Genomic DNA, 17,904 nt, shown 5'->3' with positions numbered 1-17,904 from the left:
TAGATCTTTCATATCAAAGCTTTGAGATAAGGAAGACTTGACCTCATTAACCACATCAAGGTTTGTCCCAAATATTAGTATGTCATCAATATACAAGCACAATATAACTCCCTCATCCCCACCACGGTGATAGTACATACATTTATCTGCCTCATTGACCGAAAAGCCTGCAGATTTTAAAGTTCTGTCGAACTTCTCATGTCATTGTTTAGAAGCTTGTTTAAGGCCATATAAGGACTTTAACAACTTACACAACATGCATTATTGACCTTTTACTACAAACCCATCAGGTTGTTCCATATAAATTTTCTCGTCCAACTCTCCATTAAGGAAAGCTGTCTTAACGTCCATCTGATAAACGATGAAACCATGTGAGGTAGGCAAGAAAAGTATCACTCGAATAGTAGTTAATCTCGCAACAAATGAATAAGTGTCAAAGGATTCTTTACCTTCCTTTTGGATATAACCCTTAGCCATAAGCCGAGTCTTGTACTTTTTAATAGTATCATCGGGCCTAAGTTTCTTCTTGAACACCCACTTGCAACCTACAGGTTTGCAACCATATGGTCGTTCTGTGACCTCCCAAGTCTCATTTGCGAGGATGGAAACTATTTCACTCTGAACAGCCTCCTTCCAGTAGTCTGCATCTGGAGATGCAAACGCTTTTGAAATAGACTTAGGAGTGTCATCCACAAGGTACACAGTAAAATCATCACCAAAAGACTTTGCAGTCTTTTGTCTCTTACTCCTCCTAGGAGCATTACTATCATCCTCCTCAGGATCTTGCTCATGTGTTTGTTCAATAAACTCAAGAGGTGGAGTACGTTTAGAAATTATCCCAGAAGATAGTCTAGACATGCTATGTAAATTTTTCATAGGAAATATGTGCTAAAAAATATTGCATCACGAGACTCCATCATTGTATCGACATGCATGTCAGATACCTTTTATTTAACCACTAAAAACCTATAAGCAATACTCCGATGAGCATATCCCAGAAAGACACAATCCACCGTTTTAGATCCGAGCTTGCGCTTTTTAGTTATTGGTATATTGACTTTAGCCAAGCATCCCCAAGTGCGAAAATAAGAAAGTGATGGCTTTCTCTATTTCCATTCTTCAAATGGGGTTTTCTCCTTATCCTTGAGATGAACTCTATTCAGGACATGACATGAAGTCAACAGGGCCTCCCCTATCATGTCTTAGATAATCCCGCAGTGTCTAACATGGTATTAACCAAGTCAGTCAATGTGCAGTTCTTCCTTTCAATAACCCCGTTTGATTGGGGTGAATAGGGAGGCATCCTCTCATAAATAATCTCATATTTCTCACAGAATAAGTTAAAATCACTAGAGAAATACTCTCCACCATAATCTGATCTAATTTTTTGATCTTTCTCTCTAGTTAATTATCAACTTCTGCCTTATAGATTTTAAAGTGATCTAGAGCCTCATCTTTCATTTTCAACAAATAAACATAGCAATATCTATTTGCATCATCAATCAAAGTCATGAAATATCTTTTTCCATCATTCATCAACACACCATTCATTTCACACAGATCTGAATAAATGAGTTCTAGAGATACCAAATTTCTCTCCTCGGCTGCCTTGTGGGGCTTACGAGGTTGTTTTGATTCCACACAACTATGGCACTTAGAACCTTTGACCATGAAATTTTTTGGAATTAAACTCATGCTGGAAAGTCGAGTCATATAACCAAAATTCAAATGATATAACCGCGAATGCCAAACACTAGCATCATCATTAATATTGCCACAAATATGATTCACAGATTTATTGCTGAAATCCGAAAGGGAAAAATGGAACAGGCCTCCGCACTCATAGCCTTCACCAATAAATTGACCATACTTTGACACTACTACTTTATTTGACTCTAACACCACCTTAAATCCGTTTCTACAAAGAAGAGAGCCGCTAACTAGATTCTTGTTCATTGTAGGGACATGATGCACGTTCCTCAGCTGCACGATCTTTTCCGAAGTAAACTTCAGATCTACCGTGCTAACACCACGAACAGAAGCATGTGACCCATTCCCCATTAGGACGAAAGAATCATAGACGACCTGATAAGAAGAAAACATTGAGATATCAGGACACACATGAACATTGGCCCCTGTATCAATCCACCGATTAGTAGACTGAAATACTGAAAACACTAAAGGTAAATTTTCATACCCTGCAGCTCCATTTCCAGCTTCACCAATGGTCACCATATTAGTAGTCTTTGAGTTCTGCTTTTGTGGAGCCTTTCTTCCCTTGTGGTCTAGACAATTCTTGATGAAATATCTAATCTCACAGTACACAAAGAAAGGCAGTTTTGCTGTGTTCATCTTCTTCTTCTTGAAGGTGGTAGTTTTGTTTGGCTTATTATATTTCCCTTTTTTCTTGTTGTGGAAGGGCTTTTGCACCATATTTGTGCTAATCTATCCCTCGCCTCCTTTTAGACTCACATCCTTATCCTGAGCTTTCTCCTCAATATCAAGAGACACAATTAAACTCTCAACAGTAATCTATTGTCTCTTGTGCTTTAGAACAGTAGCAAAGTTTCTCCATGAAGGAGGTAACTTGGCAACGATACCTCCAGCCACAAACTTGTTGGGTATATTGATCTTGAGGAGTTCGAGTTTCTTCACGATGCACTGAACCTCATTAGCCAGCTCGACTATAGAGCGATTTTCAATCATCTTGTAGTCATGATACTGCTCCATGATATACAATTCACTTCCTGCATCTGATGCACCAAATTTAGCATTCAGTGTATCCCATAGCTCCTTCGCGCTTTATATACGCATGTACACATCACAAAGACGGTCACCAAGAACGCTAAAAATGCATCATACAAAGAGTGTATTGGCATCTGTGAACGCATTTTTCTGCTCAACAGTAAGGATTCCTTCCGGCTTGCCATTAGCCACCCAGTAGATATTTATAGCCGTCAGCTATATAGTGACATTGACTTACCATCTCTTAAAGTGCACACCAGAAAACTTTTTTGGCCTCAGTGTATCGATAAAACCATCCATTAAATCTAAGTGCCTACAATAAGGTTTTTATATTGTAAAAAAAATAAGGTATATTTAGATTTAATTTAATCTATAAATAATTCATGAGCAGAAACTGATAAACTGATATGATCATATCATCAGAGCATAATCTAGACATGTGTACGAAAACATAATATATGACTAGATCTACTATACTCAAAATTAGGAATCGCGGGAAATAAAGTATGAGTAACATAGTTTTACGTACTGGTCCTGCTTTGTGGAGGTTGCTGAAGATGCTGGTTGTACTATGTTAATGACACGATTGATCATGCTAATGACATGCTGAATTTGTTGACGATGACAACGGACAACGCCCAAACGACTAGAAAGATGAGCCGTGATGAAAAACTTGAGCAGTCACGTGAAACGCTTTCCAAAAACCTTATTCGTACTCTCCCGGTGCAAGATCTCAATAGCGAGGGTTTCGAAGACCTGCTCTCCCGTTCGCAGATGCACGCCGACGCTAGGATAGAATAGATTACAGCGACAGCACAACCAAGAGAGAAAGAGATAAAACCCTAAATCTTATATAGACTCACGTAATGAGAGCGTTCTCAATTTTAGAGCTACTCTCAATTAGCAGTCTATATTGTACGTGTTCTAATGAGTGGGATCCTTGCATATATAGAGAGAAAACTCCTCCACCTTTATCTTCGTTAACAATATAGTAATAATAGAGGGTGAGCCTCAATATGAATTATCTCTTCATAATATGGAATTTGAGATTTATTATGAATTATTACATATGCGGTTTTAATAATTCTAACAGTGTTCGCTGCAGCCGTAGGCCCACAGAAAATAGCGATAACGCCGACTCGCCGGGGCTCGTCGACCTCGTCCTCGAGTGCTGAAAGGGCGGGAGGATCAAAGGTGCCAGGGACCAAGGATCGGCAAGTGTGACGAGGACGATCTCGAGCTGGTGCTCAAGCTCCGGCTGCTCTGCTCACACCCTGATCCCCGGCGCCAGCCGAGCATGAGGCAGATGGTACAGATGTTGGAAGGCGCTACGCCGGTGCCGAAGACGTTGCCGAAAGATCTAGGCAGCAGCGGTAGGATCTTCGGGTACAACGAGTTGTTTGACGAGTTCGTCACCATGTTCCCAACGACGTCCGAGACCACCACCGTCACGACACAGCCGTCTTCTTCAAACTCCGATGAGCAGCAGCAGCTGATCTCTGGCTGAGTAGTGAGTAGTGCCACCTCCTCTCGTTACCAAATTACCGAGTTTCAGTGTTGTGTATAGTTTGATTGGGTTGGAAATGGAATAGGTACAGGATTAGGTGTTGTGTAATTTTTTTTAAAAGTAAACATAGGATATCGTCAGCCATTTTTGGGGATGACCAAAGATAATGTTTGATGTTCCAAGTCCTAACAGCTGAGGAAGTAATACACCAATCAGCTTTAATTATTTCTCGCATATTTATCATATTAGCCTGGTGCATTTTTGTCAGCGACAGAGTGCAGTACAACGCCAAGCAGAGGAAGATGGTGCCGAGCAGAGCACCTGACAATCCAGAGGAGGACGTGCTCGACCAGGAGACGATGGACCGAAGCAAGCGAGTCCGCAAGTCCAACCTGAGATACGTTGGAGAGAACTGGGCTGTGTAAGAAAAACCCATTCAGGTTGTATTGAGTGCGCGAGAACTAAAAGGTGAAGGCGTGGAGAGAGCGCGGAACTTGGAGAGGAAGTAGACCTTGGTAGGCGGCGGCGGGGTCCGGCTGACGCCGGTGACGATACTCCGGTGACTTGTGTGGTATCAATACTATAGATATCAATACACCTATACCTCTATCTGCGCATCTCTGGTTGCTAACAATTTTCAGAAGAACCGACTCTGCAAATGACAAGCGCATGACAATAAAAGGTCAGGTGAACACATGAATGTTAACCGATTGAAGGTGAATTTCTTCAGATTTGCAGTTAATCGGCCTCGAAAGAACTAAGAATACGGTAACATCATTTCTGTGAAAAAGCAGAAGTGAAGCATCACCTTCGCTCAAAAGGAACTGAAAGATATTGCAACCTGCTTATCATGAGAAAAAGATCACGAGAACCTAAAACTTTACGATAAAGCCTGCTTTGTGACCAGTAATGGACTTGACCAAAGATACGGAAGATATCTGAACTCTAAATATCTTAAGGACCAAAACAGACAGTAAGTATAAATTACAGAATAAGAAGCATATACTTGTTATGCTACTTGGAAAATCATGACAGGCAACGCCGGATTTTGTCCATACAACATCAGCTTACAGGTTAGCCGACTAGTTCATCTATAGCTAGCCTCAGGCACAAGCAGGGTCATCGTCATCGTCATCTTCCTGGATGCCCTGCGCTACACCTTGGATCATTTCGTCATCGACTCCTGGAAGGAAGTTTAGAGATTTTAATATTCAGCTTTTATCATTACCTGCAGATAAAGTGGAAGAAAGGAAATATATATGGATCTAGCTTCAATGAAGGATTCGAATTCATCTTCATTTGGTTCCCTGGACGTGATTCGGATGACTGGTTGATTAATCTCCATCCAGTTTGGCTGCTCGGCTGGGCTGGGGAACAGTGCAGCTCTATCCACAACCCAGTCATCAACTATTTCTATGTAGTCCACTGAGACAGGATCAAATGCTTTCGCCTTGCGTTGTTGTCTATGAGCAATTATTAATCAAATCACTCAATCCAGCCTTGTTTTATTACCAAGCAGAAGATGTTCTCTTCTAATAATCAATGGTAAAATTATATGGAACAAGATGATTTAGTTACCGTTGCTGTAGCCGAAGGCTGTATTGAACAAAAGTGAGATGATGCATTCGTTGACGCTCAAAACTATTCAGTCTTTCGTCATGAATTTGTTCGAAAGGAATGAATGGTCACATCCTCTAGCACTGCATGTTTGACTGAGAATACGGACTGCTAGACGTGTCAAATTTGGGCAAGCTCCTCCATATGTATACCACCACTCAGCTGCAAGATCAATTAATAATAGTAAAGATGAAACCTATCAACAAGCATGGTCAAACAAAGTTCATCTTGTAACAACCTAGATCAGAGGATACACAAGGTTCCTATTCTTGAAACAAGGCTAACAAGGATTGCCAGTAAAGTAATACAGATATAGAGTTCTCATTTGGCTTATTGAAAACAAGGTTCACAAATTCGTTTCGGCAATAAAAATTGCTCGTCGGTGATAACCGCGCAAAATTCAGCGAGAATTCACTCGATCAAATTTAAATTTTGGCAAGAATTCGGTCCGAATCGACCAAACGGTAACCGGTCGGTTTGCTACGGTTACCGACCGCATTTAGCAATTTATTGACCGATTTTTCTGCATTTTCTGAATTATCAGTAACAGTTCAATTTTTTCGGTAACCGTTTGGTTTTAGCGATTTATCGAGCGGTTTCCTCGAATTTTAGTGAAGTTAAAAAAAAGGCTCAACCTTGTAAAATCAATAACTAATTCATCTAAGCTTCAAATCAAATGAAACAAATTTTGTTGGTTTCCTTGTGACATGATTTACATGGCAAAAGTATTTATACTTATAAGAAAGTTGAATATTTTCTTTGAGAAAATATATTTGTTCAACCAAGTTAAATGCATAGTTTACTCTTTGCTAATCAAAAATCATGAAACCAATTTTGTTAGTCTTTTTACATGATCCCATATCTTTTAAAAATACATGAACTCATTAAATAGTTATTGTTACATGCAGGATTGTATAAATGTGTTACAACTAGATTAATTCATAACTAACCTATAACACCCAAAATTAATGAAACCACTTTTATTAGCTTACTTATAATATGATTTATGTATTAAAAATAATAGTAGACATGAAAAAGTTAATTGCAGTGATGTTTTTTAACATATTTACTTTATGTTTATGAATTTTTTAAAAATCATAGAGAAATTAATACAACTCTATAAAGTGAAACCAATTTTAAAGATTTTCTTAAGATATGTTCTACACATAAAAAATGTATTTACATGTTAAGTTTTTTCTTAACATAAGTTAATAAATGAGCTGCGCGTTTCAACTTTTTTTTTTTAAAACTTCCTCCCTATAGAATATAATGCAAACAATATTATTTTTAAAAAAAATCTCTCTGAATGTCTTAGAATTATCTCTAGTTTTTTCAGGATTTTTTTTATTTTTTGATTTTCTTAAATTTTTTTAATTCAAATTCGATTACCGAACGATTTCTATTATCAGTGCGGAGCGATAAGCTCGATTACTATGATTTTAACGTATTTGTGAACCTGATAGAAAACTGACAAATGTAACTCATATTTTAAGGATATCATTATTGGCAAATCTGGTAAACTAGTTCGTAAAAAAATTGTAATACTAACCAGGAGGTAAAGTACGCCTAGATCGGACAGCCATTTACCTGCGAAAAATCCTCTGCTGCCTCACTCCAGTACATGTTGAGCTCTCTCTGGATTTTGTGATTTTCACATCAGAAACCAGACCATCTCCAGTCAACAATATTCCAGTAAGGCTATGTCTAAGGGTTTCCTTTTCAGGGCGAAAATCCTGTTGTAAAGAGATTTTTGTTCTCTTCAACGTTCCAACGATTTTTCTTCGTAGTTCCCGTCACAAATGGATTCTCAGGATTATTACTTTCAGAACGGAATTCTCTCTATTTTCCCTTTACAATTCTCCTCAAAGAGAAACTGTTAGAGATAAGAGAAAATAAAAGGAACGAAAGCGAGAAAAGAAATCAGAAAAAGAATAAAATTAAAAAAAATATGGTTAGAGATAGTCTAAGCAATGGCTTCGAGCATTGGCTGGAAGTAGACAGAATTCACTGCCTCCAATGGCACACCAACGTCAGACAATAACCTGCCAATTGCCATACTCCTTGTCCAAGGCAGCAGAACCGAAAGGCCCAGACGTGGGCGTAACTGCGTCGACTGCCATCACAACCTGATGAAGAGGATTGGTCTGAGGAGTAGGCTGAAGAGGCTGCTGCCGAGTCTGAGGAGCAAGTGGGGGAGTAGAGGCGTGACTCTCGGCAGGATCTCCATGAACTGCGACGCGTTCATCGTGGCGAGGCAACGGCGGATGATCCGATCAGAGTTGAGGGCGGTAGCTTGGAGGGAGGCAAGTGATTAAATGAAAAACCCTAGCACGATGAAGAATCCTAACGCACAATAAACCAATCTATATGAATTCGTAAAAAATAATTCAAAAATATGATTATTACCGTGATCTAATTTAAATTCTATTATTTACAAGTTTATCGCCCAATCTATTTTTAATAATACTTTTATGATATCCATAATACTTATAGACGGTATAATATTATTAGATTGATTTAAATCATCTGATAAAAATTAATAAAATTAGATGGTTCACATTAATTATTATCCACTATAAAAATTCTCTAACATAAAGCATGAAAGAAAAGTGATATATGGGCAGTAGTACACGGACCAAGTAAGCTCCATGGACAAACAAACACAGGAGCTCAAGAGATAAAAAAAAAAACTGCAACCCTTACCCGTTAAACCAGTAAATTCATTTACGAGAACATAAATCGTACGGTTTGGTACTAAATGGAGAATCCAATCCACTGCTCAAGCAAGCAAATTGCAAACTAAGCTGCAAACTTTCCCCAACCATGCACTCAATTCCCGCAAATGACTCCACAAAGAAGCGATTTTTTTATGCGAAATGAAGATAACTCACAATTAAATGAGAAAAATAAAATCCAAACCAAGACGCGAGCTTTGCAATGCCAAACGATCTCATCAAACCCCAACAGCTCTGAAACACGCAATTCCGATGCCATCCAAGCCGCCTTCATCAAAATACTCGAGCGCAGATGCAAGAGAAAAGGTGCAATCCCATGAACAAAATAAAAGCAGGAAAGAAATTCCAACTGGCACTTGAACTGGGATGGGCGAGGTCTCCGATGCCTGATAATTGCTTCCTCTTCTCTCCCCAAAAGCGAAGCAGCAGCAAGGTGGATGGATTGGAGTAGAGCGCGAGTCGCAGGGTTCACGTTACCGATCGGTAACTGAAAAACTACGGTAACCGCGATTATCGGTTAAAAATTTAAAAAAATTTGGAAAAAATTTATTTGACAAATTTTGAATTTTTGCGAAAAAAAATCGTGTTTTTGCCCTCTCGGTAACCGCTCGGTTTTGGTCGGTTACCGAGCGGTTTGGGTCGGTTACCGAGCGATTTTCTCGCATTTTTTATTTGGTCGGTTACCGAGCGGTTTGGGTCAGTAACTGCTCAGTTTTCTCGATTTATCGAGCGGTTTTATCGAATTTCAGCGCAGTTCAACAAAAAACCTAAAAAAAAGTTCAATCTTGTAAAATCAATAACTAATTCATCTGAGCTTCAAATCAAGTAAAACAAATTTTGTTGGCTTCCTTGTAACATGATCTACATGATAAAAGTATTTATACTCATAAAAAAGTTCAAAATTTTCTGTGAGAAATTTTATTTGTTAAACCAAGTTAAATGCATAGTTTACTCTTTGCTAATCCAAAAATCATGAAACTAATTTTGTTAGTCTTCTTACATGATCCTATATCTTTTAAAAATATATGAACTCATGAATTAGTTATTGTAACATGCATGATTGTGTAAATGTGTTGCGACTAGATTAATTCATAACTGACCCATCACACCTCAAAAATTAGTGAAACCACTTTCATTAGCTTATTTATATTATGATTTACGTAGAAAAAATAATAGTAGACATGAAAAAGTTAATTACAGTGATGTTTCTTAATATATTCACTTTATGCTTGTGAACTTTGTAAAAATCATAGAGAGTTTAATAAAACTTTAAATAAAGTGAAATCAATTTTAAAGATCCTCTTAAAATAAGTTTTATACAATAAAAATATGTGTTTGCATGTTACACTTTTCCTTAACGTGAGTTAATAATTGAGCCGCACGCTTCAATTTTTTTCATTTTTTTCAAACTTTCTCCCTATAGAATATGATGCAAACGATATTATTTTTGAAAAAAAAATTCAAAGAAGGTCTTAGAATTGTGTCTAGTTTTTTTAAAAGATTTTTTTGATTTTTGTATTATTTTTTTTATTTTTTCGAATTTTTTGAATTTAAATTTCGGTTACCGTTCGTTCTCTGAAACCGAACCGGACCGGGAAGGTCGGTAACCGTGATTTTTGGGCGGTTACCGACGGTTTTTTTAACCCTGAGAGCGACGAGGCAGCCAGGATCAGACACGGATCATGTGCTTTGCTCGCTCTTACCCTAAAAGGAGAAGAACAGTCCGAACAAAACACAGTAACCGAATTTCTCCTCCGAGAACAAGAACAGCTAAAAATTTGGACCAAAAACCTTGGGTTCCCTTTGTCGATGTTCTTCTCGCAGTTTCACCAACCAAAAGCTACACACGAGGGGAACAAAGATCTCGCGGGCACCAATGGAGCTGATCTTCCACTCCACCAACCAAGAACCCCTCCTAGAAAACAAAGGACTCGAAAGCAAAAGAAAGAATTCTCAACAAGTGAGATTTTGCTGCCTCTTTCCGCCTTTCTTTCTCCAGCCTCTCGGTTCTCCGGGGGCTATTATTTTAGAAAGAGAGGTAGAGGAGAAGAGGGAGTAGGAGAAGAAATAGAGCTCTTTTACGGTGGTCCATACTACCTATAGGTAGAAGGTAGTATAAATTTAATCTGACCGTCCATATGATTGGACATTTCTGTAATTGCGACAGTAGTATTAATATTTACCCACCATATCATTGAAGGGCACTGCAATCTTTTTTTATATCTAATTCCTAAATAATCGTTCAACTAAATAATCAACATTTAGATCGGTCTAAATATTAAACCTATGAATTTGCATGATATAAATAGCATGCTATTTCTTTTTTCCTTAAAATACCCTTATACTACATATATTCCTCTCATATATTACTCATACTACCTCTAAATAACGGGTAGTATTCTAACTAATCTAGACCATTCGATCCAAAAAATAGATGGATCAAATTTCTCTGAGACCACCGTAAAATTTGTCAAGAAATAAGGTGTGTTTGACAGAGTTCTGGATAGTTTTTTTTTTTGGCTAGAATTAGAAAGCTCTGTCAAACAGCACGCGGATGGATGTGTTCATCCGGCATCATCGTCATCTTGTGGGGGACACCTGAGTTCCGATGCGCCATCGCCTCCAAGCACATGGATGTGTTGAACAGCCAAGTACCATTGCTCTTGATCAATGGCGAAAGCAGAATAAAAATGCATGGGGGCTCAAGTCCACGTGCTTCTTGTTTCAAAATATGTTTTGGCTACATTCTGATTAACATGATTCCAAATTTAAATATGTAAATCAAGACATCAAAGCCATATATTAATATCGCACATGAACATGAGCATTTTAAATATATATAAAGCAAGAATAATGCTACTCATATTCAATATGATATCAAGTATTACAATCGATAAAATGAGTTGAGATAACACTAAAAACATATCAATAAGTGTTAATTTAGTTGTATGATCTCGGTGCTGATTGCCGAATTAATGATCATCTAACGCCAAAAGAATATTCTAAATTTATCGATCAATGTGACAGTATCAAACAAATATTCTAAGTTTTGATCCAACATATTCAAAGCTTTGATTAATAGCAATTGACCTACCAGCGTATAAAAGCTATTCAATTTAGATTAACAAAACAAACTTAAGCAAGATTTCTTTGTTCTTTAACTTATAACATTCAGATATATCATAATTATCTTTTTTGCAATACCTGTCGAATTTTTTCTTACCTTTGAACTTCAAACAACTCTTATAACCGTTAGAACTTCTTTGGTCATGATACGATTTCTTTTCTTTTATCCTGCCATGCACAAACAAACATTCTATATTGAATGTCGAGCCATCGGTAGACATCATCTATTTTATCTTTTCCTTAACATGTAAAGCCACATAAAACTCTTTGAAAGTTAGTGTATTATGACAGTATAATATGATATCTCCAAAATTTATAAAAAATACTAAAGAATAAGTACAGAAGAACAAGACTCAAGTCCTCCTCATCATCATCATATTTTACTTTGATGGATTATAGATCAATAATGTTCTCTTAAAGACGAAAGATGATTCAACACTGAATCACTCTTTTGTAATTTATGTGTGAATAACTTTATCTTCAATTGTATTTTGCTAGTCAGATCTTTGGACATGCAATTGATTTCAATTTTAGCAATAAAGCAGCAACAATTTTCTTTAAAAAAATATTATTTGATAAATAAAGATGAATTTAAGAAAAAGTCTTACGATCTTTTTTTTTTCATTAGACCAAGACTTTATCCTTATTCCAAAATTATCAAATATATTATCCAGATCAATATACACAAAACTACATGCATCTTAATTTGCAATAGAGAAAACATAGTGTCTCACTGTAACAACGGAATATCATATTTGGTGAGTAGAAGACATGGTCGTATGCGCGAAGCAATATCAGCCGGAAACAGTGCGCAGTTCTGAAATCCTAGTAAAACCATGTGGGTGCGTGTAGCAAATCAGCTAAAAGAACAATTCAACACCAACTCTGGTACGCTTTCCTTGTGTGCGCTTAGCAAAACACTCAATTTCTTCTTGGTGTCGCACCAGCAGGGAATCTCGGCAACCTTATTTTTTCCTTTTTCTCCTCGGAACAGCAAACGCACGCGGACGCGCAGCGGTCTGCCTCGGTACTTGATCCGGCAGTTTTTTTTTTTTTTTTGACGCCGGGCTTTCAACATGGGAGATAATGCCGAGCCATACTCGTCCACAGCAGGGAGAGGGCGACATTTGTTGGAGACATGGCATTGCTTCTCTGTGCAAGCTTCGTCGCAGCCGAACGGGAGGAAGGGGAGAGATACGACTGAAGGAGACAATGACCAGTGGGCCCATGGTGAACAGTGAACGGAAGCAATAATGCATCCCATTCCTTCTCTGCTAGAACAGTGGGGTTCTAGGCCTCCAAAAATTATAAACATTTCTGGACAACTCCTATAATTCACAGGGATCCCATTTGAAGTGATTTCGCCTAAAAAGTCGGAGAATTTGAATTAAAATTTCCCTAAATTGTCTATTTTCGTAACTTGTAACAATTTTTAAACTATTAATTTAGTTCCCTATAATCTGGGAAAAATTACTAATATTCGTCACAAGTCATGTACTAATTTCTAAAATTAACTCTATCCCCAAGTTATATGGTGAATTTATGAGTTCCTTTATAATATTTCATTTCACACTATTATTACCATTTCTTGTGAATGTCCAATTATTAATTTAATTCAATTTAACAAGTGTTCCACAATTGCTTACAAAACTAAATATGATGCTCATGAAGCTCAATGAGATATACATGAATTTTGGGATGTGACAAATCATTTGTTAAACCGAGAGAGGGTAATCTCACCATTCAATAGAATTATGTGATCATAATAACCATTTTTGGTGGCAAATCAAACACCCACCATAAACTTTTGCCAAACATTTATAGTAGTCATCCAAACAGCTACTATATAAAATTTGCCACATCTAACCTTAGTCTTGGCTAAAAACCAAACTTAATATTTTTGCTACAAAGTTAGGCAAGCCACAAGTGTGACTAATGTTGTAAAATAAGGTATATTTAAGTTTAATTTAATCCATAAATAATTCATGAACAGAAACTGATAAACTGATATGATCATATCATCACAGTATAATCTAGATATTTGTACGAAAACACAACATATGACTAGATTTACTATACTCAAAATTAAGAATCGCATGAAATAAAATATGAGTAACACGGTTTTTACATACTAATCCTGTGTTGTGGAGGTTGCTGAATATGCTAGTTGCACTGTATTGATGGCACGATCGATCCTGTTGATGATGCACCGAGTTTGTTGACGATGACAGCGAGCAACGCCCAAGCGACTAGGAAGACAAGCTATGGTGAAGAACTTGAGCAATGACGCAGAGCGCTTCCTAAAAATCTTATTCACCCTCTCCCAGTGCAAGATCTCAAGAGCAAGGGTTTCGGAGATCTGCTCTCTCGTTCGTCGGGGCACACCGATGCCGGGATGGAATAGAGTACAGCGACAGCATAATCGAGAGAGAAATAGGCAAAACTCTAATTCTTATATAGACTCATGTAATAAGAGCGTTCCCAATTTTATGGATACTCTCAATTAGCAGTCTACATTATACGTGTAACTAATGAGGTGGGATCTTTGCATATATATAGAGAGAAACCTCACGCATCTGGCTTCATTAGCAATATGTAACTAATAGAGGGTGGGCCTCAACATGGCCCACCTCTCCATAACATGGGCCTTTGAGATTTATTAGGAATTATTATATGGACCAGCCCTAATAATTCTAACAATCCTCCACCAGATCTCAAAGTCCTATAGAGAATTATCAGTTTCTCACTGTTATTTGATATACCAGTGTTTCAATGGAGACTGTTAAGTTGAACATCCACCTAGAACATCAAGCTACACTCATTCACAATTTGAACAATAGGCTATACCTTGAATTGTAAGTTTTGTGCAAACAAATTCCTCAAAGTCATAATTGATACTTGGCTGCCAGTAGGCTACCCCATGGGTGGAGCATATAAGTCCTACTTCTTGATCCTTTCATGAGTTTACTAGAGATCACTCAAATCTCATAGACTGCGACCAACAGTCAGACTCATATAGGTGTGTTCTTTCAAGAATGCCCTATAGGTCAGCATCTTTGCTATTTAAAACCGACAAAACACATTAATGCAATAGCCAACCTGCCTTACAGATCTCTGAGAGTATTACATCTTCACTCGAGTGGGTCAAACAACAAAGGTATTCTCCTCTAGTTAGACCAATAGCTTGTTCTTCGTAAGTCCTAATTCACGGGATCTCCGATCACATAGGTTGGGTTACCACTATGGTATAACTCACACTAGTCTCATACCCATCTAGTTCAATGCATTATCTATCACACTCTATGATAGTCCCTTTGTAAAGGGATCTACCAAGTTCTTAGCTGTTTGGATTAATCCAAGGTTATTACTTCAGAGTTTCTTAATTTCCTGACAGACTTCAATCGTGTATTTATGTGCCTTGAGGACTTGTCATTATCCTTAGAACTGTTTACTTTGATAATAACCATATGATATCACAGTTCATAAGGATAGCTAGTACCGATTTCTCAACCACAGGTAAGTCCATCAACAACTCACACAGTTATTCTGCATTAACAGTGGCTATGTCTAATGCAGTGAGTTCTACTTCCATAGTTGACCTCATCAAGATGGTATGTTTGCAAGACCTCCATGACACAGCAGCACCACCTAGAGTGAATACATATCCACTTGTGGCGTATATCTCACCAGCATCAAATATCCAGTTTGAATCACTATAAAACTCCAGTATCGATAGGTACCTGAAATAGTGAAGACCATAACTCATAGTACCAAGCAAATAGCGTATGACTCGCTCAAGCGCACGCCAATGTTCATCACCCAGGTTAGAAGTAAAGTTACTCAATTTTCTCATATCAAATGAGATGTCAGGCTTTATAGGACCAGCTAGGTACATGAGTGATCCAATAATCTGAGAGTATCACAGTTGATTCCTGCCACTTTTCTTATTATTTCGAAGTATCACATGGGAGATGATGCCTCGTGCAATGCCCAGTACAACACCTTGTCCTCATCGTCATTGTCACGCTTGTGCTTGCGCTCCTCGAGCTCCCGGTCGATGATGTCTCGCACGACTTTGCACTCGGTCAGGTCATGGGCATTTGTTTGGTGGATCGGGCAGTAGCCCCGACCCTTTTTCCCTTCTTTCTTTTCAAAGCGACGGCGCTTCGGGCCGGTCTGCACGACCATTAGGACCTCGGGGGGTCCAGCCTTGCCCACGCTTTTCCTGTCCTTCTGGTCAACCCCTTTGAAAGAGGCGGGCAAGTTGGAGGCAGGACATGGTCTGGTGTCGATTTACCACTCTCAGGCCTCGGCGACCTGCGCGCACTTGTCCACGAGCTCGAAGAGATCAGTGGTGCTTTGGATTACTTGGGTGACCAGTTTCTTGACTATTTTCTGGTCTTTGACCCCTCATTTAAAGGCTATGATCACAGATTCTCCCGTGATTCTTGGGATGGTGTTCTGGCACTTAGTGAAACGTCGGATGAAGTCTCGCAACGACTATCCTTATCGCTACCGGACTTGATATAGGTCATCCTTGACCCCTGGTCGGGCGTAGGTCCTCTGGAAGTTAGTGACGAACTGGTTGCACAGGTCTTCCCAGGAGCGAACCGACCCACATGGGAGGTTCATCAGCCAAGACCGGGTCGAATCGGTCAAGGCGGTAGGGAAGTAGTTGGCCATGACCTTCTTATGGCCTCACATAGCCTACACATGGTGGTGTAGATCTGCAGGAACTCCTTCGGGTTGGTCAAGCCGTCGTACTTCTCGGCTAGGACTGGTCGGAACTTGTCCGGCCAGTGTACCTCTCGTAACCAGGTGGATACAGTGTTACACCCTATCCCGTAGCGGGGGTCCACTCATATAATTCAATCGATTTTGAGTTCTAACTTCTCGACTTCTCACCCATGGATTTATTTTGAGCTACCTAGTGCTAAATTTTCATAAGTGTGCATCCAACTATTTCTAGACTCAACTAGATTAAGGTATAACACTTAGCCGCCCTTTATAGTACGGTCAAAAGACAAAAGAAATGACCTATAGCTACTCTAATTGTCCATCATCTTATGACACTTAGAACTAGAAGGTCCTTAATCTTGACACGAAAGTCCTTTGATCGATCAACAAAATTCCATGAGGGACCAAGAAAACAATTCAAGCATTGTGAATTAAAGAATTTGAATTCCTTCAAAACATACGCATTAGTCACAATGATATGTTGGGCCTGGAGCGGTGATAAGTCACGAGGAGGGGAGTCCCCAGCGTCTAGGCGATGTGATAGTCTAGGCGACGATGCCATCGTAGACCGCGCTCTGTGCTGGGGCTCCTCAGGATGCCGTTGGGGATGCGGAGGCTGTCCTCAGGCCCCTACCAGTTCGGCACCGGGCTGATTGATTTTCTTTGAACTTGTTGAAACGATGAAACGCACCCCCTACCAGCTAGAACACCCTCTGTAACCCACTCAGATCCTCCATAAACACAACACACAGGATATAGGGTTGTTATTCTCTAAGAGTCCCGAACCTGTATAACTCTTCGTGTCTTAAAGTTCGTCACACACATAACTCATCAACTCCCTGTGTTCCCAAAACACCGTTCACGCACCCACTGTCTAACATACTCCAGAATCACTGTCAGGGATTAACCCTCAACATGGAAGGATGCTCTTGGGGGCTTAAGATACCACATGTTATTTATTGCCAATGTTGAATATGCTTGCCCTGTCCATGTAAGGACCAAATCAATTGTGAACGTGCTAAGCCACCCCGTGCAACCATACGTCCTATATGGGCAAAACTTGATCTCACACCCCTTCAGATCACACCACGTTATATTCTATTTCGTTGAAAATACGAAGCTTCTGTTAAATGGTCTGGTGATGATTCCTTTAAGTCACCAGACAATCCGGTCAGTTCAACTCTGATTTGTTCCAAAAATACCGAGCTTCTGTTAAAAAGTCTGGTGTTTGAACCCTTCAGATCACCGGACAATCCGGCGCATATAACTTCACTTTTCTCTGAAAAAATAATTCTTCTATTAAATGCTCTCATGTATTTCCTTCCATCACCGGACAATCCGGTGAATTCAATTTGACGTTTTCTCAGAAATGATAGATAGTCCGGTGAGTAAAAATACTTATGACACCAAACAATCCGGTGAGAGCAATCTTCTTGG

The 17,904-nt window shown here is 38.9% G+C and overlaps 1 long non-coding RNA gene across 1 annotated transcript; it reads right to left on the bottom strand.

Moving 5' to 3' along the window:
* Positions 1 to 5,105: 5,105 nt before the first annotated feature.
* Positions 5,106 to 7,515, bottom strand: LOC133929809 (uncharacterized). Its single transcript, XR_009911660.1, has 3 exons — positions 7,419 to 7,515; positions 5,831 to 6,031; positions 5,106 to 5,715 (listed from the first exon to the last, which is right to left on the bottom strand). It is a non-coding gene; the product is annotated as an uncharacterized LOC133929809 (long non-coding RNA).
* Between the last annotated feature and the right edge of the window lie 10,389 nt (positions 7,516 to 17,904).

The sequence above is a fragment of the Phragmites australis genome, chromosome 9 (genome assembly GCF_958298935.1).
Source record: "Phragmites australis chromosome 9, lpPhrAust1.1, whole genome shotgun sequence".
NCBI lineage: Eukaryota > Viridiplantae > Streptophyta > Magnoliopsida > Poales > Poaceae > Phragmites > Phragmites australis.
This window is presented reverse-complemented; position numbering and strand designations above follow the sequence as displayed.